The sequence below is a fragment of the Typopeltis vanoorti genome, chromosome 13, assembly GCF_054136105.1.
Source record: "Typopeltis vanoorti isolate ZY-2024b chromosome 13, IOZ_Tvanoo_1.0, whole genome shotgun sequence".
NCBI classification, from domain to species: Eukaryota; Metazoa; Arthropoda; class Arachnida; order Uropygi; family Thelyphonidae; genus Typopeltis; species Typopeltis vanoorti.
Window position 1 is genome coordinate 13,130,418 of NC_143561.1, and position 13,022 is coordinate 13,143,439.

At 37.2% G+C, this 13,022-nt stretch overlaps 1 protein-coding gene across 2 annotated transcripts in view; it reads right to left on the reverse strand.

Moving 5' to 3' along the window:
• The window catches only part of LOC150099939 (protein meiotic P26-like), a 277,051-nt gene that overhangs the window by 25,654 nt on the left and 238,375 nt on the right, over window positions 1-13,022 (reverse strand). The window lies entirely within an intron of this gene.

Genomic DNA, 13,022 nt, shown 5'->3' on the forward strand with positions numbered 1-13,022 from the left:
AAAGCTAATAATAATGGCAAATATCTGTTGGATTTCTGCTAACGACATGGACTGGTTATTACTAACACCATGTTCCAACATAAAATTGTGCACAAATTCACGTGGAGAGAAGAGGCTAGGAATAAGAAAAGTCTCATTGACTATGTTATTGTTGATAGTGATGTTTTCTCCCTGGTGCAGGACACCAGAGTGTACAGAGGATTTGAAATTCGAAGTGATCACTATTTAGTCTTGAGTAGGATAAAATTGAATTTCATATTGAAAAGAATAACATGTAAGAAAGTTTTAAAGCGAATAAAAGTTGAGCAGCTCTCAGATGCGAACTGTAGACTAAAATACAGAAAGATTATTGAAAATAAAATAAAAGAGTTTGAGAACAGAAATCAAACCTTGGAGATTCAGTGGCAAACTCTGAAGAAAACATTGATTGATTCTGCCAGAGAGGCATGTGGTGAGGTTGTGTGCAAGGATAAAAAAATGAGAACTCCCTGGTGGACACAGGAAGTTAAAGAGGCAGTGAAGGAAAACAAGAAAGCATATCAAAAGTTCCTGGCAAATAAGTCAGCTTTTACTCTTACAGAATACAGAGACAAATGTAAGAAAGCTAAACAGTGTGTAAAACTAGCTAAACAAAAGTCATGGGAGGACTTTGGCAAGAATATAGAAAATAAATATCAAGAAGGTGGCAAAATATTCTGGAGGTTGTTGAAGAAGCTTAGGAATGGCAGAAAGAGTGCTGTAAAAGGAGTTAGAGATGATAAAGGTGACATGAAAACAGGAGAAAAAGATATCCTTGAAGTATGGAGTAATTACTTTGAAAAACTGCTAAATGAAACAAGCAGTGATGACAGCATAGTGATAAAAAATACTGACCAGGCATGCAGTCAGGAATACATATCCATACTTGAAGTAGAAAAAGCCATCAAAGGCTTGAAATGTGGAAAGGCAGCAGGAGTAGATGATATTCGACCAGAAATGCTGAAGTATGGTGGTATAAAAGTCTTACAGTGGCTGCACTGCATAGTTCAGAAAGCCTGGACAGAGGGACGAATTCCTGATGATTGGAGTAGAGCCCTCATAGTACCCATATATAAAAAGGGAAATAAAACTGAATGTGAGAATTACAGCGGTATTTCCCTACTGAGTGTTCCTGGCAAGATCTATGCAAGTATACTTGAGAAACGGTTGAGAAGAATTGTGGAAGAAAAGCTTGGTGAAGAACAAGCTGGATTCAGGCCAAATAGAGGCTGTCAGGATCAGATCTTCACTTTACGACAAATAGTCGAGAAAGCATGGGAATATAACAAAGATCTGTATTTAAGTTTTGTCGATTTGGAAAAGGCATATGACAAGGTGCCAAGAGAGAAGCTATTCAATACGCTGCAGTTATATGGTGTTAATGGGGCATTATATCAAGCAATACTTAGTCTTTATTTGAGTTGTAAGTCAGCAGTTAGAATTGAAGGAAGTACAGGAAGATGGTTTAATGTTAAATCTGGTGTGAGACAAGGATGTGCATTATCCCCTCTGTTATTCATTATCTATATGGATCACATTATGAAGGAAAGTGGTATTAAACCTGATATCAAAATTGGAGATGTTAATGTCAGCTCTTTGCTTTATGCGGATGATGTTATACTTCTAAATAAATCCGCTACAAGTCTGCAAGATTCTCTGACTAAATTGAATAGCTGTTGTAATAGATATGGTATGAAGGTCAGCAATAAAAAGACAAAGACAATGAAAATAGGCAGACTCATTGAAAATGTCAACTCTGTTGTGATTGGAGAACCTGTGGAACAAGTAAAACATTTCAGCTACTTAGGCACAATTTTTACTGAAGATGATAAATTAAATATAGAAATAGACAACAGAATCAGCAAAGCTGGTATGGTGGGAAGTCAATTGAATAAATTCATATGGAATAAGAGAGAAATTAGTCGGAACACTAAATTAGCTGTATACAAGACAGTGTTCAAACCAGTTTTAACTTATGGATCTGAGAGCTGGGTCAGAAGTAAAACACTTGACCAAAGACTAGAGACCGCAGATATGAGAGTCCTGAGAAAGATTAGAGGCGTGAACAGATGGCATCAATGGCAATATCATATTAAAAACGAGGATATTAGGAAAGAACTTGACATTGTCAGCATCCAGGAATGCATTAGCAGAGCTAATCTCAGGAGGTATGGTCACTTAAATAGAATGGGAGAGGAAAGATTAGCAAAACAAGTGTTCTCTGCCAGATTGGCAGGAAAACGACCCAGAGGAAGACCAAGATATATGTGGATTGATACGGTACAAAGTGCCTTAGGCGATAGAAATATAGGATCTGATAATGTTGGAGTCTTGACAAGTAACAGACTGATTTGGAGGAAAATTGTAGATAAGAAGTTAGTAATGATGTAATTTTTTCATGTAGTACTGTCATATCCTGTACACCCCTTGAGGGTATATGGCAGAAATTTGATGATGATGGTTTGCATTTGAATGGATTTGGTGTATGGAGACTTGAAAAGATGTTGTTGAATGAAGTGGATGTGCAGAATCAGGAAAACTAGAGTTATTAAGAGGGGGGGGAGGAGATATGCAGACTTTAGGGAGACAGTTGAGTGTATGAATGTGTGTGTAATATGCCCGAGCAAGTAGGAAGGACAACAAATCAGAATAGGATACTTAGTATAAGACATCAAAATAGAGATGGGATAAATGGGCTTCTGCAATTCATGTATACAAATGCCAGAAGTATTAGGAACAAGAAGGAAGAATTTTTGGCCTTGGTTCGCACTTCCAGGCCACAGGTTATTGGCATTAGTGAAATATGGCTGACAGAAGATGACAGAGCTAGTGGGATTGAATGCGAGGAGTATAGAATGTTCAGGAGTGACAGGGAGAATAAAATAGGAGGAGGAGTGTTATTGATGATAGCTGATGAGCTACATCCAAGGAGAATAGGAGTTGAACTGCAGGATAGAGAAAAGAGCACATTTGAGGCTATTTGGTGTGAGATCATGGCTAGCAGAACAAAATATACAATTGGGTGCTGCTATAGACCAAGTGATGGAATAGATGAAGATAGTATGCATAAGCAAATAGAAGAAATGAGTGTAAGGAGGGTAATTATTATGGGAGATTTCAACTATGGTAACATTGATTGGAAGGAGGAGAGGACACATGGGAAGAAGAAATTGGATTTTATGCAGTTATTAAGGGATAACTATCTGTGACACATATAATGGAAAATACTAGTGGGTCAGAGAGTGCTTCACCTAGTAATTGCATCTGAGAATTTGGCTGTAACGAATATGACACGTAGCCACCAATTGGTGAGAGTGATCATAGGATCTTGACTTGGGAGGTGGCTAAAGGTGTGGAATTTACAATTAAGACAGGTACATTTGAATTATCAGGCTGATAAGTATGACAAGCTTAGGAGTTTGATTGGTTCAGTGCCATGGCATGTAAAACTGCAAGGGCTGGATGTTGATAGTGCATAGGAGGCAGTTAAGAAGTGTTTGCAGGAGGCAATGACTGACTGTATACCTACAGTACGAATAATAAATCAAGTGGGGGTTAAATGGATGAAAAACACCATTAAGCTTGAGCTTCAAAAAAAGAAACAACTGTGGAGGGAATTTAAGGAGAAAGGTGACTGACAGGTACATGAATGGTATAAAGCACAGGCCAGAAGGTAATGAGTGTGGTAAGAAAAGCAAAAGTGGATTACGAAAGAACATTAGCCATGTTAATAGGCTAAGGAGAATCCCAAACAGTTTTTTCGATATGATGCAAGTAAAAGAAAAAATGTATACGGCAGAATGATTTTAAAGAATGCCAATGGTAGGGAGGTAACCAAATCAGTTGATATAGTGGAATTACTGAGCAAACACTTTGCAAGAGCATATTATCCAGGTGGAGACATTGCAGGAATGAAAGAACCAACAGCTTATACGGGAATTGTGGTGAATGAAGTGGAGATGAATAGTCTATTACAAAACCTCAATGTCAATAGACCTGTAGGATCGGATGGTATACCAGCTCATGTCGTACTTGAAGCAGCTAAAGAATTGTCAGTGCCCTTGACCATTCTGTTTAATTTGAGTCTCGGGTCTTGGTTGATCCCAAGGGGGTGGAAAGAGGAGAAAATAGTTTCACTACATAAAGGAGTTTCCAAGACTGCTGTTGTAAATTACTGACCGATCAGCATATCAAGAATAGTTTTCAAGGTCTTAGAGAAAATAGTCAAGAGGAAAATACAGGATTGGATAGATGAAAATGGGATACTGTATGGGGGACAGCATGGTTTTGTGAAGGGTAGCTCATGACTCAGTAACTTCTATCCCAATGGCTTTAACAGGCCTTTAAGGCCCACAACCTTCCAAACATGCTTTGATTTCGTAACCGAAATACAAGGATAGAATAGTCACCCCCCTATGTCTCCAAGTATTCCTGGCTGTATCCATGTGTGTTCATGGGGCCAGTTTGCCTGCTTGCGGGATGAAAAACCCCAGATAAACTGGCGGAAAAAACCCTGCTGTCCATGCCCAAGACCGGCTAACTTGGCTATGGCTGAGGGAGATCCTTCAGCTCCTCACATCGTCGACAGGAATCGAATCTAGGACACTCCTTCTCCAGGAGTATGGTTGCGAAGGGCAAAGCCACTAGACTAACCGCTCAGTAACTCAGGACACTCAGTAACTTGCTCACGTTTTATAACACAGTGACGGCTGAACAGGATAAGGGTAATGGGTTTACAGTGATTCTACTGGACCTTGCTAAGGCCTTTGATATAGGACCAAAACACATGGAATTCTAATCAGTAAACTGCAGCATGTGGGGATGGATATAGGGTTGGTGAGATGGATAGGAAGGTGGTTGATGGAGAGATATCAGAGAGTAGTTTATTCAGGAGTAGAGTCCACAGGACAGCCTGTTACTAGTGGTGTGCTGCAGGGTTCTGTTCTTGGACCACTAATGTTCAATTTGTTCATTAACGATATAGGAAAGGATCTGAGAGGAAGTGTTCATATGTTTGCTGATGATGCAAAGTTGGGTAGAGCAATAGTGAGTGCACAGGATGTCAAAATTTTGCAGGATGATTTGGATAGTTTGGAGGACTGGGCTAAAGAGAATGGATGTCAATTTAATGTGGCAAAATGTAAGGTTATGCATTTTGGGGTGAAAAGATTAGCAGCAGTATATCACATTGGTGGAACTGTACTCCAGGAGATTGACGAGGCCAGGGATTTGGGAGTGTTGGTGAATAGGGAGTTGAAGTTTAGGAGGCACATTGCAAAAGTAGCTAAATCAGCTCATCAAATCACTTGGATAGATGGATAGATGAACAATAACCTCAATACAGAGGTTATTGTTCCTCTGTATCGAGCCTTGATAGGGCCCTGTCTGGACTACTGTGCCCAGATATAGGCGCCAGGGTTTCCTATGGATGGGGAGGTAGGGAGGATCCAGAGACGAGTGACAAAGATGATAGCAGGCTATGGAATGAACCTTATGAGAACAGGTTGAAGATTTGTGGGTTGCAGAAATTGGTTGATAGGCAGAAAAGGGGCGATATGATTGAGACATTCAAATTACTGAAGGGTTTCTATAAGATTAATTCAGAAGATATTTTTGAGAATAGGATTGGTGTTGGGAAGACTAGAGACCATATGTGGAAGCTGGGCAAGAGCGTGGTTAGCAGGGGTGTCAGAGCTATGTTTTTCACTTGGAGAGTGGTGAATGAGTGGAATAAGCTGCCAGAGTCTGTTGTGGGTGCCATGACTGTAAATGAGTTCAAGGCGAGGTATGATAGATACTGTGTGAATGTCGAATAGTTGTTCTTGATATAATGTTAGTGCCTCCCTCGATGAGTCTATGGACTCCTTGGAGTTGCCCGTAATAATAATAATAATTCTGAATTTATTCCATTAAAATTATTCTATAGAAAATTTATGACATTGCTGTTAATTTGAAATTGATTTAATACTTCAATTTACAGGGTAAAGAATCTCTTTTCATTCCATTTAGTTCCTATATTCAGATCTATTAAAGCTTTTTTTAAGAGAGTTTGAATTTTAGAATTTTTTTTAATCCTAGTAACAAGAGAATTCCATCATGTCAAACAAAAGCAGATCTTTTTTAAACTCTTCAAACATATTCCTGAAAAACATTTCTGTTGGACTTTTTCTAAATATTTTAATAATATTTCATGCACAATTTATTGCAGTTTTAATATCTTTCATAGATATTTCATTCATCAGAAACATTTACATCAATCTAAGCCTATCTTTGACCAGTTTCCAAGTAAATCAATCTCTGGCATGAGCAAGTGGGTTTTTTCTCCCAGAAACTCTAGTTTATCATCCTGTAAACTTAAGAAAATAGACTGTAGAATCCACATTATTTCAGACAGCAATGTATCCTGTTAGGGTTAAGTACCAAGAGATGGCAGCACTTGCTTGCTCATCTTCATCGGTGCTGCCTATAATTAGTGATAGACATGAGCCAGCTATCTCTGATTGGCTACCAGTAAAGACTGAACTGTCCACTTAGTCTCCAAAAGCCAGATAGGGTTTAAAGGCCTCAGCTACTCCCTAAAAGGGAATAAAAAGCATTAGCTAAGGTTTATTTTTGCCCATTTCAAAATTATCTAAGAGGCATGTTAAAAAAAAAAGACTGAACTTTTTAAATAGCACGCCGAACGGCCCAGAGAGCGTGCTGTGACTACTAAGTGCACCAAGCAACAGGTTTTGATAAACTGCCACAATTTGACAAACTGAAATGTGGGTTTTCCCACAGTTCAGGCCTCTTCCTGTGCACAGCATCCCTCAAATGTGCTAAATCTTGATCTTTGACTGACTCATCCATCAACGCTCAAACCACTCATAGCGCTGTGTTTGGCATACAATCCTCCCTGTATGCTTGGTTAAGCAATTGAAATGTCTATAAAATTTTTACCAAGTTTGCATCAAAGTTTCACACACATGCACGTGTTGTTCTTCAAGCTCTTTCATTGTCACTTTGTCAAACCCAGACTTAAATGTTGCACCCCGACAATGCATCTGATGTTTTGCCACAACATATGGCAAAACATCAAACATCCGTTGTGCACAGTCCACCCTATTCTCTGGACTCAGCCCCAGCAGACTTTTTCCTGTTTCCCAAACTTAAAATCAATTTGAAAGGACGTAGTTTCCAAAAACCACAGAGGAGATTCAGGAAAATGAGATAAGAGAACTGCATGCATCACGGAAAGTGCATTCCAACAATTGAAGAACCATAGGGAACAGTGTATTGAACAGTAGAGGGGTCTACTTTGAAGGAGACAGTGCTTAAAATGTAAAAAGAGCAATAAAGTCTTTATAGCAAAAGTTTGGTCTTTTTTTTGAACATGCCTTGTATATTATTAATCATTTTCAAATTCATCACGATTTTTTTTTTATCTTTGCACATAGCAGCGCTACAGTCTACTCTCAATATAGTAAACACCATGATAATAAAATCCACTTACTATAACAAACTATCAAGATGCCCTGACAAAAGTAATAAACACAATGCTATGCTAAAAGAAATTCACTACATTTCAATGGTCAAGTTAGGCAATGATTTCTTCTCTTTTGTCGTTCCATATATCTAAAATTTTCTTGTTTAGAATTTTTTCATTTTTCTTCAAAATTATATTTAAGTCAAGAATCACATCTAACAGTTGTTTAGCAAATTCTTTTCAAAATTTTAGCATATTTTTCTTTTCAATGGAATACTCATTTTTATCCTACTCAAAAAAGGGAATCCCTTTCTTTTCAAATTCCTATAAGTTCTTGCATCTTAAACCAATCTGAAGATACAAGTACTGACAAAATGTTTTGTGTATGTATGCCTTGCTCCACATAAATTTATGCACATTTTTAGGTTGGAATATGATGCCAGTAATGCTAATTGCATGTCCTAAACAGAAATCTAACAGGTATTTGCTATTATTATTAGTTCCATTCTATTTTCTCCAAATTATCTTATGCCTGAAATTTATTTCCTACTCTACTGCTTGGTGGTGGTGGTTTTTCCCCTTTCAGTCATTTCCAACCCTAGGTGACTTCGCAGGCATTGCCCACAAAGTGTTCCTGGTGAGATTTTTTTTTTTTTTTTTTTTTTTTTTTTTTTTACAGGGTAGTTCACCATTGCTCTCCCCTCCCTCAATTTTATCTGGACTCAGCACCGGCATATGGTTGGAAAGTATTCATGACTAATGTGTGTGTGTTCTTGGGGCTGGTTTGCCTGTTCTGGGGAGACGAATAACCCAAGTTTCCAGATGAAAAAAACACCCTACCTCCATATGAGACCAACGAACTCGTCTTTCTTCAAAAAAGACCAGATAAAGGTTCTTCATGACGGGAATCGAACCCAGGTCTTTCCGACCAAATGAATTCATCTATACCGACTGAGCTACAGTGGCTCTACTCTGCTGCTTAGGTCTCCAAAAGAACTAGCTTTTCTTGCATGATTGCGATATCAATTACATACAAAATGTACACTGTTTCTATTTAAGAGAGTAAAGTGTATGCTTACAGAACTAATACTGCAGGCATTTCAGCAGTATTAGTAAATCATTACTAACTACAGTTGGGGAGTGAGGACAGTCTTATTAGTCAACTTCTTATACAAGCAACATGAGTTTCAGAAAAACCTGAGAGCTGAACGATTTCTTCATAATATCAATTTGAGAGATTTTTTTCAGGATGTTTTTCAAACTTGTTGAGAAATGTGTGCATTGGGGATCTGAGGTGCTTTATATGAAGTCATTATAATTTGAATTAATTTCATTCAATGATAATTTTCAGTCTTTTTTTTTAGTTAGATTAAAAACAAGCAAAACTGCATTGTGCTATATTATTCAGTGGATGAGATGCCAGTTGCTTTAAAAATACTCCATTGAATGAAAAGCATAACACACACACACACACACACACACACACACACTGAGGTCTTAAAATCTTCTCCAAACTCAACCAGCTTTTATTTTTAGCCAAAGTACAAAGCAAAATAATGATAGCTGTGCAACCTTGAATTAACAGAAAACAGAAACCACCAGCATGCCTATATATCGTTCTTATTAGTTCATTTTAAGGTTCCCTTAACACGTTTCAAGCTACTTTTTTAAAGTAATATGCAGGAACATATGATATTAGCAAATTGAAAATCATAATAATCTAAAGTATTTAAATTTTAACTAATTATGGCATATCATCATCATCAAATTCCTGACATGCACCCTCAAGGGGTGTACAGGATATGATAGTACTACATGAAAAATTTACATCATTACTAACTTCCTATCTACAGTTTTCCTCCAAATCAGTGTTTCCTGTCAAGACTCCAACATTATCAGATCTTATATTTCTATCTTTTAAGGCACTTCTTACTGTATCAATCCACAAATATCTTGGTCTTCCTCTGGGTCTCTTTCTTACCAACCTAGCAGAGAACACTTGTTTTGCGAATCTTTCTTTGCCCATTCTGTTTAAGTGATCACCTGAGATTAGCTCTGCTAACACATTCCTGGATGCTGACAATGTCAGGTTCTTTCCTAATATCTTCGTTTCTAATATGATATTGCCATTGACCCCATCTGTTCATGCCCCTAATCTTTCTCAGGACTCTTAATATATGCAGTCTATAGTCTATGGTCAAGTGTTTTACTTCTAACCCAGCTCTCAGATCCATAAGTTAAAAGTGGTTTGAACACTGTCTTGTATACAGATAATTTGGTGTTATGACTAATTTCTCTCTTATTCCATATAAATTTATTCAGTTGACTTCCGACAATACCAGCTTTGTTGATTCTGATGTCTATTTGCATATTCAATTTACCATCTTCACTAAAAATCATGAAATATTTTACTTGTTCTATAGGTTCTCCATTCACAAAGCAGTTGATATTTTCAATGCTTCTGCCGATTTTCATTGTCTTTGTCTTGTTATTGCTGACCTTCAACACCATATCTATTACAACAATTATTCAATTTAGTTAGGGAATCTTGCAGACTTCTAGTGGATTTATTTAGAAGTATAACATCATCTACATAAAGCAAAGAGCTGACATTAACATTTCTAATTTTGATATTAGGTTTAATGCCACTTTCCTTCATAATGTAATCCATATAGATAATGAATAATAGAGGGGATAATGTATATCATTGTCTGACACCAGATTTAACATAAACCATCTTCCTGTATTTCCTTCAATTCTAACTAGTGACTTACAACTCAAAAAATCTACAACTCGTAAAGTGAAAATCTGATCATCACAGCCTCTATTTGACCTGAATCCAGCTTGCTCTTCATCAGGTTTCCCTTCCGCAATTCTTCTCAACCTTTTCTCAAATGAGAAACGGTTGAGAAATACCTCTGTAATTTCATATTTCTCGGTATTTCAGTATGGAAATACCTTTGTAAAACAATAAGAACATTCAGTTTTATTTCCCTTTTTATATATGGGAACTATGAGTGCTCTATTCCAATTATCTGGAATTCGTCCCTCTGTCCAGGCCTTTTGAACTATGCAGTGCAGCCATGTTTATACCTCCATAGTTGAGCATTTCTGGTCGAACATCAACTACTACAGCTGCCTTTCCACATTTCAGGCTTTTTTTACTTCAAGTATGGATATGGACTCCTGATTGCATAACTGTTGAGTGTTTTTTTTATAACTGTGTCTTCACTGCTTGTTTCATTTAGCAATTTTTCGAAGTAATTACTCCAAACATCAAGGATATCTTTTACTCCTGTTTTCATGTCACCTTTATCATCTCTAATTTCTTTTACAGCACTCTTTCCTCCATTTCTGAGTTTTTTCAACAGCCTCCAGAATATCTTGCCACCTTCTTGATATTTATTTTCTATGTTCTTACCAAAGTCATCCAATGACTTTTGTTTAGCTATTTAATTAAGGGAATAAAAATCCCTCGTTATTTTTTAGCCGAATAAGAAACTCAGAGATCGAAATCTAAAAGTTTCATGCCGAAGAACGTTAGGCAAGTCCAAGCCTAAGTCTACACCTGGTGGTAAAACACTAGGGCAACGAGGGATTTTTATCCCCTTAAATAATTTACGTCGCCGAAAAAATAGCCTTTTGGCTCTTTACTGTTTTGTTCAGCTAGTTCACCTAGCAAATGTAAGAAAGCTAAACACTGTTTAGCTTTCTTACATTTGTCTCTGTATTCTCTAATAGCAAAAGCTGACTTATTTTCCAGGAACTTTTGATATGCTTTCTTCTTTTCTTTCACTGCCTCTTTAACTTCCTGTGTCCACCATAGATTTCTAATTTTTCTATTCTTGCAGACAACCTCACCATGCCTCTCTGGCTGAATCAATCAATATTTTCTTCAGGGCTTGCCACTGAATCTCCAAGGTTTGGTTCCTTTTCTCAAAGTCTTTCATTTTTTCCTGAATAATGTTTGTGTATTTTAGTCTACAGTTCACATCTGAGAGCTGCTTAACTTTTATTCCCTTTAAAACTTAAATGTTCTTCTTTTCAATATGAAACTCAATTTTATCCTGCTCAAGACTAAATGGTGATCACTTCCAATTTCAAATCCTCTGTACACTCTGGTGTCCTGCAATAGGGAGAAAACATCACTATCAACAATAACATAGTCAATGAGACTTTTATTATTCCTTGGCTCTTCTCTCCAAGTGAATTTGGGCACATTTTTATGTTGGAACATGGTGTTAGTAATAACCAGTCCATGTTCTGAGCAGAAATCCAACAAGTATTTTCCATTATTATTAGCTTTGCTCTTTTCTCCAAATTTTCCCAAAATATTTTTGTATGTCTGACAATCATTTCCTACTCTGCTATTTAGATCCCCAACAAGGACCAATTTTTCCTTTTTCCTTGTGTCAGTTGCTTTCTCTAAAGGCTAAAAAAATTCTTCCACTTCTACCTTAGTAGAACCTTCTGTGGGACCATAGGCACAAATAAGTCTCATTGTCCAGTTCCCCATTCTCAGATTTGCCCACATCACTCTATTTGAAAATGCCTACCATTCAAGATTAGCCTCGTATTTTGTTGAATACTATGACTACTCCTTTTCCTTTGTCTTTGCCTGAGTATAACATTTTGTATTTATTGCTCAGAAAGATCTGAAGTTTTTGTCTTTTTTGTCTTTTCAGTCACCCCTATTATGTCAATCTGGTACTTATCCAATTCCTCAGCTAGCACTATTTCCTTTCCATTCAGGCTCACTCAACAGCTAGTGATGTTGAGTGATTTAGGATCTATTTCAGTAGCTGACTTTTTGCTGTTCACCCTGGTTCCCTGGCAAAAACAACAAGGGCCTTGTTTACCTGGGTGATGCGTCAGCCAACACAAAAATCTGTCTTGTTGTACCATCATTTTATATTTGTGGTTTAAGCCAATAAGAATACAATTTAGTTGACAAAATCCCAAATTGCCAGGCCATCCTTGTTCACTCAGTATCCAAGTAGATACCTAAATAGGGTGCACCACAAGAAGGTGAGGATTGGAAATTAGGTCAGAAACCCTAGTCAGTTCTCCACATTCCTTTGAAGGATATGTGGAGGTGTCCTCTCGGTTATACAGCTTTGACCCTTAAGCACCACATTATGGCATATTCCTAGACATATTTAAGTTGATATAAATAAATTTTCATGAAGCATTTTTCAAAAATCTAGCATGAAAGTGAGGAAGGAGGCTAGTTTTTATTTACTTACATTTTAAAGCTAAAATATATCCAACCACCTGGGTGATATTCAAGTGTACATGTGAACATTCTGTCACATGATAGCTCATCTGGTCATCTATTTCTTTGTTGATAATGCATTAAAGTAATCCAATTAACTCTGGATATGAATATTTGTAGGCTTAATTTTCAGAAAAATATACATTATGCATGAAGATTACCAACGAATGGAATCAGTAAACAGATTTAAGAGACAGCTTCTATGACAGCTACTTAACACTGATGCTGAACCTGAATCCCAGCTCACTGTACAAGCTATGCCTC